The sequence below is a fragment of the Plecotus auritus genome (assembly GCF_963455305.1).
Source record: "Plecotus auritus genome assembly, chromosome: 2".
Classification (NCBI taxonomy): Eukaryota; Metazoa; Chordata; class Mammalia; order Chiroptera; family Vespertilionidae; genus Plecotus; species Plecotus auritus.
This window is the reverse complement of record NC_137771.1, coordinates 38,134,256-38,147,116: the sequence shown is the minus strand read 5'-3', so window position 1 is coordinate 38,147,116 and position 12,861 is coordinate 38,134,256.

Genomic DNA, 12,861 nt, shown 5'->3' with positions numbered 1-12,861 from the left:
ATGGTTTCATTATAAGCATCACCTTATAATCTGCTTGAAATCCTTTAATAGTTCCCTGTTGACCTCAGGATAAAGTCCAGACTCATTAGCTTGGTATTTGAGGACTTGTATCAACAAGCTGGCTGCCCCTTTCTTCTGCCTTATTCTCCACTTAACGAAACCATTCTTGTCCTTCTAGGCTGTATTGCAGCCACACCTCTTCCAGGAAGCCTTCACAGATCACCCAGTCCTCAGAGATTTCTCCCTCTCCCTCCAGCTTTCGTCTTTCCTACTCAGCTGTCCTAGATGGATTCAGCTACTTACCCCTTCCTCCCTCTCATCCTTCTTCAACAGATACTTTTGGCCAGCTAGATACTGGATGTGGGTGCATGAATGAATGAAAATATGGTATGATGACAACTGTTATAATAGAAGGAAGCCCAGGAGGCTGTGGGGACAGGAGAGAGCATTTGATTCTTATGGGGTAGGAGTTCAGGCAAAGCTTCCTAGAGGAGATGAAGGCTGAGCCAAGTTTCAAAAGGGGTAGATATTTTCTAGGAGAGAAGAGTTCCAGGTAGAAGGAACAGCATGTGCAAAGCTGGAAAGTGGAGAAAATATTGTACATTTATAAGTACATATGACTGGAGTGTAGAATGTGAGGGCAGAGGTGGCAAGAGAAGAGGCTGGGGGTGGCGATGGAGCCAGGGCCAGAACATGGAGAATACTGTAGGTCTTAATCTTGACTCCAGAGGGTAGGTTTTAAGGGGGGGGTGTGACCTCAGCTTTTTTGGGCTTTAGAAAAATGAGTCTAGCTGCAGTGTGGAGAGTAGGCTAGGGCAGGGATGTGGGTGAGGGCTGCTGGGGCAATTCAGCGGAGTGGATGAATTCCAGAGACATTTAGGAGGTAGGCCTGGTAAGTCTTGGTGATTGATCGAATTGGGGGGTGGTGAGAGGGAGGAGAGAGAATAAAGATAATCACTGGAAATCCCAGGCCCTTGGGCTCTGACCACAGTCCATAGTGGATCCCGTCAAGTGCCTGGATGCTATCCCTGGGGCTCTCAGCTTGGAGTCCCTGACGTCATTTACACTGAACAGACCCTGTTTCCTGTCTGGCCATGGAGGCCTCAGAAGGGATGCCCTGGAGGCTGGCCCAGTGGCTTCAGATGCCAGAGTGTCTTGGCTGAGATTCAAGGAGCTTGAGGGGTGAAATCTGGGCACTCAGTGTACACATCCTTGTCTGCTCCTAGAGACCTCAGTGTGGGGCAGAGATGCAATGGGGAGGCAACAGAGGCCAATGTCTTGGCATCCAGAGGAACAGCAGATACCAGGGAAGCTGACCTCTCCTGGGGGCATGGATAATAGGAAGTGGATTGGAGTCAGATGCAACAAGCATTAATCAAGCTATTACTATGTGCCAAACACTGTGCTAATTGTCTGGGAGTCAGAGACACACATCTCTGCCCTTGGAGAGTACCCAGCTCCAAGACGTAAAGTGTACTGAAGGGCTCTGCCTGTTAGCCGTCCTGGAGCAGGTAAAGGAGGCTGGAAAAGGGGAGAGAGGGCTCAGGAAAGTTGAGGGTGGCACCCTTGGCTCTGGCTTTGCAGGGGCACTCTACTTCAGTCACTGGCCACTGGCCTGGGCCCCACTCTCTCCTCACCCTTGACTGCTGGGGGCAGGGATTCCCACAGACTGACAGACTGCTGACTGCTGCTGGGTTAGCTGTAGTCGTCATTCTCTGTGGGGCATATCCTTGTTCACATGGGCACTATGTCAGAGGCCCTCTTCCCCTCTGTGCCACCAGCCCATGGATGTCTGCCTTCTGAACTCACCCAGCATGGCCTATTGGTTTTATTCTGAAGCTTTCAGGCTCCCTCTCACTCCTGACAGCCCTGCCGCTGGGATCTTGATCTGTTTCTCCCATTCATTCATTCATTCATTCATTCATTCATTCATTCATATAACAATTCTGATTATCTTTTCATATGGGCTCTTGAGCAGGTACTGAGGATACAGTAATAAACACAGCATTCAAGGCCCCGTTTTCATAAAACTCACAGTCCAAGAAAGAGCAGATAGCAAATAATTGTAAGTGAGTGTGAACAGAGCCCCGAGAGCCCAGAGGAGGGGTTGCACCCGCGGGGGAGTTCAGAGCAGGCTAGCCTCTCAGGCAAGTGGTGCCTAGCTGAGAGCCTGGGATGGGGAGCAGTTCTGAAGTGCAGTGTGGGAAGGAGGGTGCCCAGCAGTGGGCACAGCCTTTGGAGAGAGTGCGGGCATTCAGGCACTGAAGGAAGCACACGACTGTGGGACTGCCTCTGGCTTTCCCCTTCTAAGCATATGAGAGGGTTGCCCTGCCTGGCCTCCCAGTGGCTGGGTGGTTCATAAGACTAGTTATGGCCGATGACTTGTGAAAGGAAGTGACATGTGCCCCTCCAAGGCTCCAGTGTGAAGCCTTCCATGGACATCTTCCTTCCAACAGTGACTGTCAATGTTCAAGGTGGCTGCTGCTCCAAGCCGGGGACCCTGAGTGACTCTGATGACCACAGCCCCTGGCAACCCTCAATGGCCATGTAGTCTGAGTGAGAAATACTGATATTTCAAGCTTCTGAGATTTCTAGTATGCTAGGTAACTACAGCATAACCTAACCCACATGCACTAATATAGTGACAGAGTGTGTGTGTGGGGTATTTCCTATAGAAAATTATTTTAGAAGTTTTAAGCAGAGGGAAACCAATTAAGATATGTGTTTTAGAAAGACGGCCCTGGCTGCTGGGTGGGGGATCTGAAGCAGGCTCCAGTGACCCATGTGAGCCCTTAACTAGGCTTGACAGTGGGCAGTGAAAAGTTGTGTCTGGATCTGAGAAATCTGTGGGAGGAAGAATGGACAGGTCTTGGGAATTGGGAGGAAAGGGCAAGAGAGATGTCAGGGACGACTTCCCAGTTTCGGGGTGGAGCCCCTGGTAGACGGCAGTGCCTTCTCTGAGGAGGAGCCACTTACGGGAGGGAGAGTTCCGGTTGGGACATTTTGGGTCTCGAGGTTGTGAGAGCTCAAGGAGGGGGTATCTAGTAGTCAGTTGAATATGTGGGTCTCAACTCTCGAGAGAGGGAGAGACAGGCTGGAGGGAGATCTGGTGGGGGTCCCGAAGCATGGAGATGGGAACTGAAGCCACCAGCGGGGTGCTTGCTCTCCTCGGGAGAGCCCAGGGTGAGCAGGGCAGAGCCCCAGGAAAGCTCCAGGGGAGAAAGGAGGTGGAGAGGCACCGAGTACCCCAAGGGAAGCACGCAGCCCTTGTGGCTGAGCCAGCACTTTGGGGCAGGGACCTTGTCCAGAGGCATTCCCTGTCCGGGGTGGAGGCCTCTCTGGGCTCACGTGGCTCTCACCGCCCCCGGAGGCTCAGGGACCTGCAGCAGCTCTAAAGCCTCCACAGCAAATGAGAACACCCAAGGCCACGGCAAGGTCAGCATTCAGAACCCTCTGTTGGAAGCAGGGAAGCAGGAAAAGTGTAAAGTTTCCCGAGTTCTCTGCTGCTTACCGTCTAAGATTCCAGACCTCTCGGAAAGTCAGGTCTTGAGATCCTGTTATTCTAAGACCCCATGACTGGGGCCCACGCTACCTTCTTCCATGGCAGAACTCAGCGTGAGTCAGCTGGTTTGGGCTTTGCTGGCTCTTTCTTGAGCTCATCTCTTGTCACGTTTCCTGGAAGAGGCAGATGCCACCTTTGCTCACTGTCACCACCAAAGGGTGAATCCTCTGGGGGGACATGGGTGCTCAGAGAGTTGGGCTCCAGAAAGGCCTTTGCTGCATTAGCTGCAGCCTGTTCTGAGCCCCTGACCCTGAAAGCTATCAAATCCCCAAAAGGATCTTTGCAAATCACCGTTTTGTAGCAGCTTCCACTTCAGGGTGGTGAATGGCTGCTAGGAGAAAAGCCTAGAATTTGACCTGAGCCTGTTTCCTGGGAAGAGGTGGTTGGGGGATCTAAGGATGAGAGCAGTGGGGCGGGCCTGGGCTCTGGACCCCTGACCCCTGACCTGTCCCGATTGTCCTTCGACTCTCCATTTGGGGCTTGGGCCATATTGATTTAAGGAACAATGATTGTAAGGCCCAGTTTCTTTTTACAAACGCCAGTGTTCCCTCCTGCAATGAATTCCAGATGGTGGGAGCTCTCGGTGAGGGAGCTGGCTCCTTCAAGGATGGCCTTCCCCCTGCAGAGTGACAGCGGGCCGTGGACGAGCCAGCAGTCTCCTGACACTCGGGCCTTTACAAGTTACTCGACCCCTTTCCAGTTTGTTTAAAACCTTTTTCTTTTTCCATGCAGATGTTCCTCCGGGTGAGCGATCTTTATAGTTTTGAAAAGATTATATCAGTTTTCCATGAGATTGTGTTACTGTGTTTCTTGGGCTCCCCCTTCTTTAATGGCACTGGAAAGGCCAATTCCTCCAGCAGACATCACTAGTGGAATGCGGAGAGGGAGGCGGGCGGCTGAGCGCTAAGCCCAGGGCTCAGAGTCCTGCAGAAGGAAAACAGACTTCCACCCGCCGCCTTCCAGAGGTGGCTGCGCTGGTCAGAGAGCTGAGAAAACTGCTGGGGCTGCGCATTTTTCGATGATTATCAAAGGTGTTAAAATAGAGACAGAGGCACATGTTTGGCCGGAGGGTGGGAGAGGCCTCTGCACAGTTTTGCAGGCTTCAGCTGTCTTGAATCAAAACTATCACTTTGATACTGGAAAATTATTATGAAAATGTTAGTTTTGGGCCTTGGAGCACAAAGCAAAGATTGCTTGGAAGGCAGAGGGCTCTTCATTTAGCATTTGTGTCAGGTCCAAAAATAACCTCTCCCAACTGCTGGATTTCACCTTTATCCAGGCTTAGAGGCGGCTCTGTTCTGCCCTGGAGCTTTCTAGGGCGCTTGAGTGAGCCTGAGGCCACCTAGTATATCTTCCAGTACTGCAAAGATGGGAGGGGCAAGGTCAGGAAGGCTTCCTGGGTGAGAAGGATTAGCTCCAGGCTTTGGAGGAGAAACAATGTATACAAGGAGAGGAGGCAGGAAAAGGGACATATTCCGAGGACCTAGTCAGCAGCCGGCTGTGTTACTGGTGAGGTTTAGAGTGGTTATGTCACACACTGAGGCACCTGGCGAATGAGATGAGGTTCAACCTGCATCCCCAACAATACTGGCCACGACTAATACTGGCCAAGAGCAGAGGGGAGGCTGGAGGCCTGAGGGCTGGGTCTGCGATCTGGGCTGCAATGAGTGTGGAAGGGGCGGCAGTGACCCGGAAAGCGCCTCCAATGCCAGCCAGTCAAGAGGATTTTGTTCTGATAGATACTGGGCAATTTAAACAACTGCTACTCAACTTCTAAATTAACTTTTTCAGCCCGGTTGGCATGGCTCAGTGGTTGAGTGTCGACCTATGAACCAGGAGGTCGTGGTTCGATTCCCGATCAGGGCACATGCCCTGGTTTCGGGCTTGATCCCCAGTGTGGGGCCTACGGGCAGCTGAGCAGTGATTCTTTCTCATCATTGATGTTTCTATCTCTCTCTCCCTCTCCCTTCCTTTCTGAAATCAATAAAAATATATTTAAAAAATTGTTTTTCATGCCCCAAGGCCCTTTGCTGTATTTGCTTCCCAGAAACGAAGAGGAAAGAGATATAGACATTTACTGACCTACTGTGTGCTGGGCTTTAGGAAACAGAAACAAGGAAGGTACAGACCCTGCCCTCAAGAAGCTCACAGAGAATCAAGAGAAGGCAGAAGCCCCAGGAGCCCAGAGCAGAGGCTGCTCACTCATCCTGCTGCGACCGGAGGCAGCTTCCGGAGAAGGACTGGATGCCTGCTCCGAGCTTTGGAGGGCAAATAGGAGATGGCTGAGCTGAGTCTTCAAGGTAGCTGTGCACCAAGGAAGAGGCTGGGCGGGGCACTTCAGGTGGATGGTGCTGTTAGGGGCCAGGTTCGCTGCAGGTCCATGGAGATGGGGAGAGCAGCCCCCACTGTGACGTGGCTGCTGAAAGAGCGGAGTCTGGGATGCAGCAGAGATGTTATTAGAGAAACACCGGTCACCACCCCTGCGGACTCCGAGCTGCCCAGACCACCTGAGGAGGGCTCTGTGCCCTTGCTGTGCCCTCTCTGGAGGTGGTGGGGAGGGGCTGGGGGCTTCATCCTGGCAGTGACGGCCAGGAATTCCTCAGACTCAGGGCAGAGCTGCTACTTTTAATCCCATCAGGTGTGTTCTGGGGCAGAGAGAGCAGGGGTGCTGTGGGATGTGGCCCCAGGGAAGGCTTGGGGCCAGGAAGGGGTGATCAGCATCGTGCTCATGCTGTTTGCATGGTGGTGAGCTGTTGGCGTGGTGACTCAGACTTGCTCTCCCATTTCCTCCACTTCACTCCCAGACCTTCTGCTGGGACCTTCTGTTTGGCACCCCGAGTCTCATACCTGTCCTCATCTGGTGTTGACTTCAGCCTCTAAAATCTCCCTTCCCCACGCCACATTTTATCTTCATCTTTGAGGCTGTCCATCCCCGTGAGGCAGGGATCTCAATAAAGTGCTCATGCTGGGAGTGATCCGATTTAATTTTGGGTCACAGGACTTGGGGTCAAGTCACTGACTTGTTGCATGACTGACTCATGGGAAATTCACTCACCTCTCTGGGGCTGTATTTTCCTTAACCGGGTCAGGGAACTGAGGACCCCTGTCCTATCTGCCTTCCTCCCAAATGAGGTCAAGGATGGTGGAGAGTACATTCTAATTGTTAGAGGCAGCCCAGGGCCAGGAAAGGCTATGTAGATCCTGGCTTCTGGCAGTTCTTGGCCACGCCAATCCCCTTACTCTGGAGCCTCAGATCCTGTAAGTGTTTATAGGCCAGAGGTGAGGAAGTTCCATCCATGATCTCACTTCCCACTGAAGTCAGCTTTTAAAGCAGTAAGTGTAGAATCAAGTGGAGGCCCTTTTGGAAACACTTTGGGGGCTTTCCATTGTCAGCAGACCAAAGTCTCATGTGTTGCCTGCTCTCTGGTCACAAGGAGGAAAGGAGTTGAGCAACCCCCCACACCTGCCTCAGGGCCTTGGCACATGCTGTTCTTGTGAACAGAGCACTCACTCTGCCCCACACCCTTCCTCTGGCTTACTCCTACTCAGCATTCAGGTCTCATTTTAAATATTATTTCTTCAGAGAGGCTGCCTTCAGCCCCTGCCCTGAGGATGCTTTCTTTGCACCTAGCATATCCTTTTCAAAGCATTAACCTGATTCATAAATTGTTTATTTATTTGTGTGGAGGTTTGTGTTGCCAGTTACCTTTAGAGACTGTAAACTCTACAAAGTCAAGAATAATGGCTGTTTTGTTCACCACTGTATTCCTAGTACCTATTCCAATGCTTCACCTACAATAAATGTCCAATAACATCTTTGTCCAATTGAATGCATGAACTATCCAGTACACTTGGAGGTCATTCTAAATGTGTCCAGGTTGCTTGTAGGAAAATAGACTGGGAGAAGAGAGGCAACTAGCCCAACTTCTCATAGTTAGGGCCTCTCGTCCGGTCATTCATAAATTCTGATAGCCTGTGTAGGAAGGGGAAGAAAAGGGAGAATAATCAGACTGGTCCAAGAGAGGGCTGCTGCCCTACCCCTCTGGCTCTTCACTGCCTCCACACTGGCAGACCTTGGGCTGAACTTGGTGGGCAGCCTGAAGCTCTCCTGTGTTCCTGCCGCCTACAGGTGCAACCCACATGAGCAGGTGAAAATGCAGAGGTGCTGACAGCTCTCAAGCCTGCACGCCCAGGGGCATCTGGTTTGGATTTGGTCAGGGTTTTTACTAGTTGTTTTAGAGACACTTAAGCTTGCACTTACACCTTGAGCCCACCACATGGCTCCTCCAGGGCCTCATTGAGCCACCCAGGGGCAGAGAAAGGGCATTCCATGGACCTGTCATAGAGAGAATAAGAGGTCCCTGCCAGCACCCTTTGGGGACCAGGCAATCAGCAATCACTGTGCTATGGGCCATGCCCTGCAGTGATGTGGGAGACACATGCAGAGTCTATCCCCAAGCCGCCGGGACCTCTATCTTTTGATCCCAATGGCCCATTCCATCATCATCTCTCTCTCAATGCCCCTCCATGCCCCTGACATTTGAGATGTTCACCTGTGTACATACCTTATGACTCCTGCCTTTGCTTATGAACTTGTCCCTGCCAGGATTGCCCTTGCCTATGTGGGACAAAGAATCATCAATCCTCTTCCATCATTCTGGCCTTTGCAGCAGGCAGAATCAGGACAGGATAGAAAGGTTGATTCCAACTCCATCCAAGCAAACTCTTTCCATCAGTTTCCCAGGAATGGGCTGACCTGTCTCAGCTTCACCCAGGGCCTGGGACATCCTCCATTAGCAAACCCTGGGGCCAGTCCAGGTCTGCCTCCAGCTGTGGACTTTTCTATCCCATCAGGAGTCCTTTTACCTTGGTCTTCATTTCAGAGGCAATTTCATGCCTTTTCACAGCTGCCATTTGTCTCAACTCTCATTCTTTAGGTCAGTTTTCTCTCCCTGGCACATGTCCTGGTTGTCACCATGCCCCTGACATTGTAGTGGAAACTTTGTCTCTTCTCTGAACTCGGTTGCCTGTCGTAAGGCTGGGCTGGCCTGGCTGAACCGGAGCATGAAACATGAACTTCTGACAACCCCTGTTGGTTCTGTAGGACCCTAAGTTTCTGACGTCCCAAGGTCCTGGGATTCTAGATCTTATTTGTCCAATGTCTTGTGATTCTATTATTTGATACTTTTAAGGATTCCACTAAGAGTGCATGACACTAAGTTTGTAGCATTCCCTGACTCTAGACTGCCCTGTGCTTGCAAGCCTCCAGTGGCCAGCCCAGGGCCTGACATCTCACAGGCGTTCAAGAAATGTTGCCGTATGATTCTCTGTTTCTCTTACTCTGCAATTCTACTTATTTCCACATTTCCAGGATTCCCTGAGTCTATAATTGATCATTTCACTCATCACTGACAGAGACTGGGCTTTCCACTTTCTAATCAATTGTTGCAGAGACAGCTTTTTCGATGAGTCATTATTCTGGGAGTGGGAGGTCGAGGGGGGTGGCAGGCCACATAGATGGGCCAGCTTTCTTTCTAGCTCATTTCCTCTACTTGTGGATGGTTGAATGGAGTCTCTTGGGTCAGCTTTCACTGGAGCAGGCTGTGTACATGATAGGGTGTGGCAGGAGTCAGCCTTTACGGCTTGACATCACATATGCACCGTCCTGCACAGCCTGTGTCTCAGCCAGGGCGCAGTACAGCTTGCCAGCATGGCCTTGGGGGAGCTGTTAGGTAGTCCTCCTGCCTCCCCACCCCCGGAACTCTTGAAAAAGGAGATAGGAGCCTTCCAGGCCTTTAGCCCTTGAGGGGATAGAATAAAAGGGGATGGAATGAAAGGGGATGGAATAAAAGGGGGTGGAATAAAAGGGGATAGAATATCTGAGTGTCTGAAGACAAAAGGAATTTCACTGCTTTCCCCAGAGGAAAAAATGCAAGTGCTTATAGTTGTCCTTTCATTCTCATGTGCTAGAGGTGAGCGCTGCCCTGGGTGGATGATGGAATTCCCTCTTAAGGTGCAAGGTGCACCTAGATTGGCTTGAGGCCAAGCATCTGAGAATGAAAGCAAGGCCCATCTCTGGTGATTAATCCCCCAGGGGCAAGAATCCTGAGGACATCGGAGGGACCCTGCCTGATACTCATGAAAGAAGCCCTTGGAAGGAAGAGGATAGCCTGAAAACCAGATCCATTTAGTCCTGGCCAAGCACAGGGAGGATTCAAGGACTTCAGGAGTCCAGGTTGTTTTGGATGGGAGGTTGGCCACATGACCTCAAAGCTTCCTTTCTGTTGAAGGAGAGGATGGTCAGATTCAGGATGTCAGAGTGAGAAGGGGTCTGCAAGACTACTGAGGGCTACCCCCTCATTGGTCATGTGGGGAAACTGAGGCTCCAAAGAGGAAATGTCTTACTGTGTGAGTTGATTGCTGAGCCGAGACAAGATACCCATGGTTTTGTCTCCGATCACTGTGAGCTTTTTAAAAATTAACAACAGATCAAGGTCAGACATGTGACTTTCTTATCCCTGGAAGAGTGACTATAAGCAACAAAGCTTTAGGGCAAGGAGGACCTGGGTTCAAGGACCAGCTAGACCACTTAGGTGGTTGTACTTGGGCAAGTGAATCACCCCAAGCCTCAGTTTCTTCTGTACAAAGTGATAGTACTAAGAGCCACCCCAGAAGCTTCCATGCCCCAACTTCTCAAACTTTTTGTGGTAAAACACTACTTGTTATCTTCAATCTTTTGCTGACCAGTAATACTTTTGTGAACCACAATAAATCTTGTCACGGCAATGCCCACTATCGATAAACAGCTTTCTTTCAATTTCTGAAAACTCATCACAAACTGGTAACCAAACAGCCAGGGCCTGCTGGTTCCAGGCCTTGGAGCGCACTCGGAGGGCAACCGATATTGCTGTGTGTACTCAAGAATGTCTTGAGTAAGTTCACGGTGGAGGAATGAATCAGCAGGAATCACAACATTATCATGTGCTAAGCACCTGCCCCATGCCTGGTGGGCTACACACATTATTTTGTGTGAAATCCCATTCGCCTGCCTGGGTGGCATGATGACCTCATTCTGCAGGCTTCTCTCAGTTTCCAGGTTCCTTCTCCTGAGAGAAAGGATGATGATCACAACCGATTCTCTGCTCTGGAGTTGGCCTTGCAAGGGTTATTTGGGTTGACAGAATGAACATTTCCTGTTGCTGTTTAGGAAAATGCCTCCTTGGCCCTGGTGAGAAGTTGTGGTTCCCACCCAGAGCACATGGCATGGGCTGGGAACTTCCCCCAGCTCCTCAAGTTAGGGGATCTGGCCTGCAAGAAGCTCCCGGGCACTTAACCCTTGGGCGATTGGGCACAAGACTCTTTAGGTTGGCAGGAGAAACAAACCTGGGCTTTGCTCTGCCATTCTGCGTGCACACTGGGGAGGAGATTTATGGTGGCAATCTGGGGGAAGGGATAGTTTATCTTCTAAAGGAAAACTTTGGGAAGCCTCTGCTTGGGTCCCAGACCTCACAAGGATCTAATTAAAGGCCTATTAGTCAAACTAATTCCCGACATGACATCGGTTTGCATTAGGCAAACATCTTTGACTTTTCAAACTCTCTCTTGGGAGCCAGGACTTGATCGTGTGACATCTATTGATACATAATCGGGGAAATGGCTGACAAGAAATCGGGCTGTCTGATGCCAGGGGTGGGGGTGGGGGGGTGCTGGAAAATCATGAGGCTGGTTTTATTTGTTGGCAGGTGTTCAGCTCATGAACCCCGTGGGGCACCATTTCTCTGCAAGGTGATCCCTCTCCTTGGTTTGTTAATTCAGTAAATGATTAAAGGCCTAATAAGGCCCTTGCCGGTTGTCTGTGCCAGGCTATAGGCTGCTGGTCTCTGTGTTTCTGTGACCAGACCAGGACCCAGCACATAGTAGGTGTGCAGGAGTGGGGCAGAAGGAAAGGCTCAATGACAGCAGCCCAGCCCACAAGCGAATAACACAGTCTCTGCTCTTGAGGAGAGCAGAGGCCAGTGGGTGGACGTGCACATGAACAGCGATCGACACGGTGACCCAGTGCTGTGGTCGGACAAGCATGGGCTGTGGAGGGAATATCAACGTGTGTATGTTTCCAGCGGCAGAAGCTGTGCCTCATGCAGTGCTGTGACTTAAATGTGTCTGCTTCAAGCGTCAAGGATTTGGATATGGCTCCAGCCACACTGAGCCATTTACACATTCTTGTTGGCCATCTCCCCCATCCGACAATAATAGTCATTTGTGTGTGAGGCTATGGGTCAGAGTCGGGCCCAGGATTAGTGTCTAAAAAGGTTAGGATTCGGGCTGCATCGAGGCCCCGTCTGAGTTGGGCCTAGGCCTTAATCTATAACTAGGTTCAGGGCTCGGTTAGCTATCCAAGATCAGGGCTGAGTCAATAGGAGGATCAGGGCTCAGACAGGTCAGTGTCAGGCTCGGTCAGTAGCCAGGCTCAGGACTCACACTTTTGTCAGGGTCAGGGAACAGTCTGCTTTCCCTGTGGAAAGTTCTTGGAGGAAGGAATCAGTTCTTAACCATCTCTCTTCTCCTAATCTTGTTGCACAGGGAGTTCTCAGACCATGTTTATGAAACAGAACTCTGCTGATTTGAATCAAGAATGATCACCGTCTTTGCAAGATTGTCCTGTGGCAAAGAAAACAGGCAAAAGGCATTTTCTGAGGGACCCCCTAAGGAGTGCTGCTCCATAGTCTTTATAGGTAGTGAGCTTCTCATTGCGGGAGGTGTGCAAGCTGAGGGAACAGGGGGTTGTTGCCCCAGTGGGGGGTGAGCCACAGTTTAGACATTTAGTCTGTGGGCATCCAGATTCAGAACACCAACCATTACGACAAAGACTCTGCACAAACAGCAGCTGTCCAATCCACAGCCAGGGCCAGTCCCAGGCTTCCGATGTTCCCCATGTCTTCAGCTCACGGGGTCAGCCTCATCCATCAGCAACGCTGCCTGTCATCAGCCCTCTGACAGGCCTCTGGCCACCAGGGTCTGCTGCTTGGTGAAAGCCCTTATTAAAATTAATCTCATTTTTACGACGGCACCATCTATCTTCTGTCCAGTGGGGACTCAGGGGTCACTGTATTTTTGTTTACTGTCAGCCTACTTCCTTTGGCCATAAATTGCTTTCCTTCCCAGCTGAGCTGGAGCCCTAGAGAACAACCCATTTTTTTAAAAGTCAGTCCAGCTTGCGTTGCCTCATTTCTCTGGCCTCTGCTGCTGCCCTCCATCTGCTCTCAATTTGGGGAGATTTCAGTTTTTCCTGTCTCTAGGTG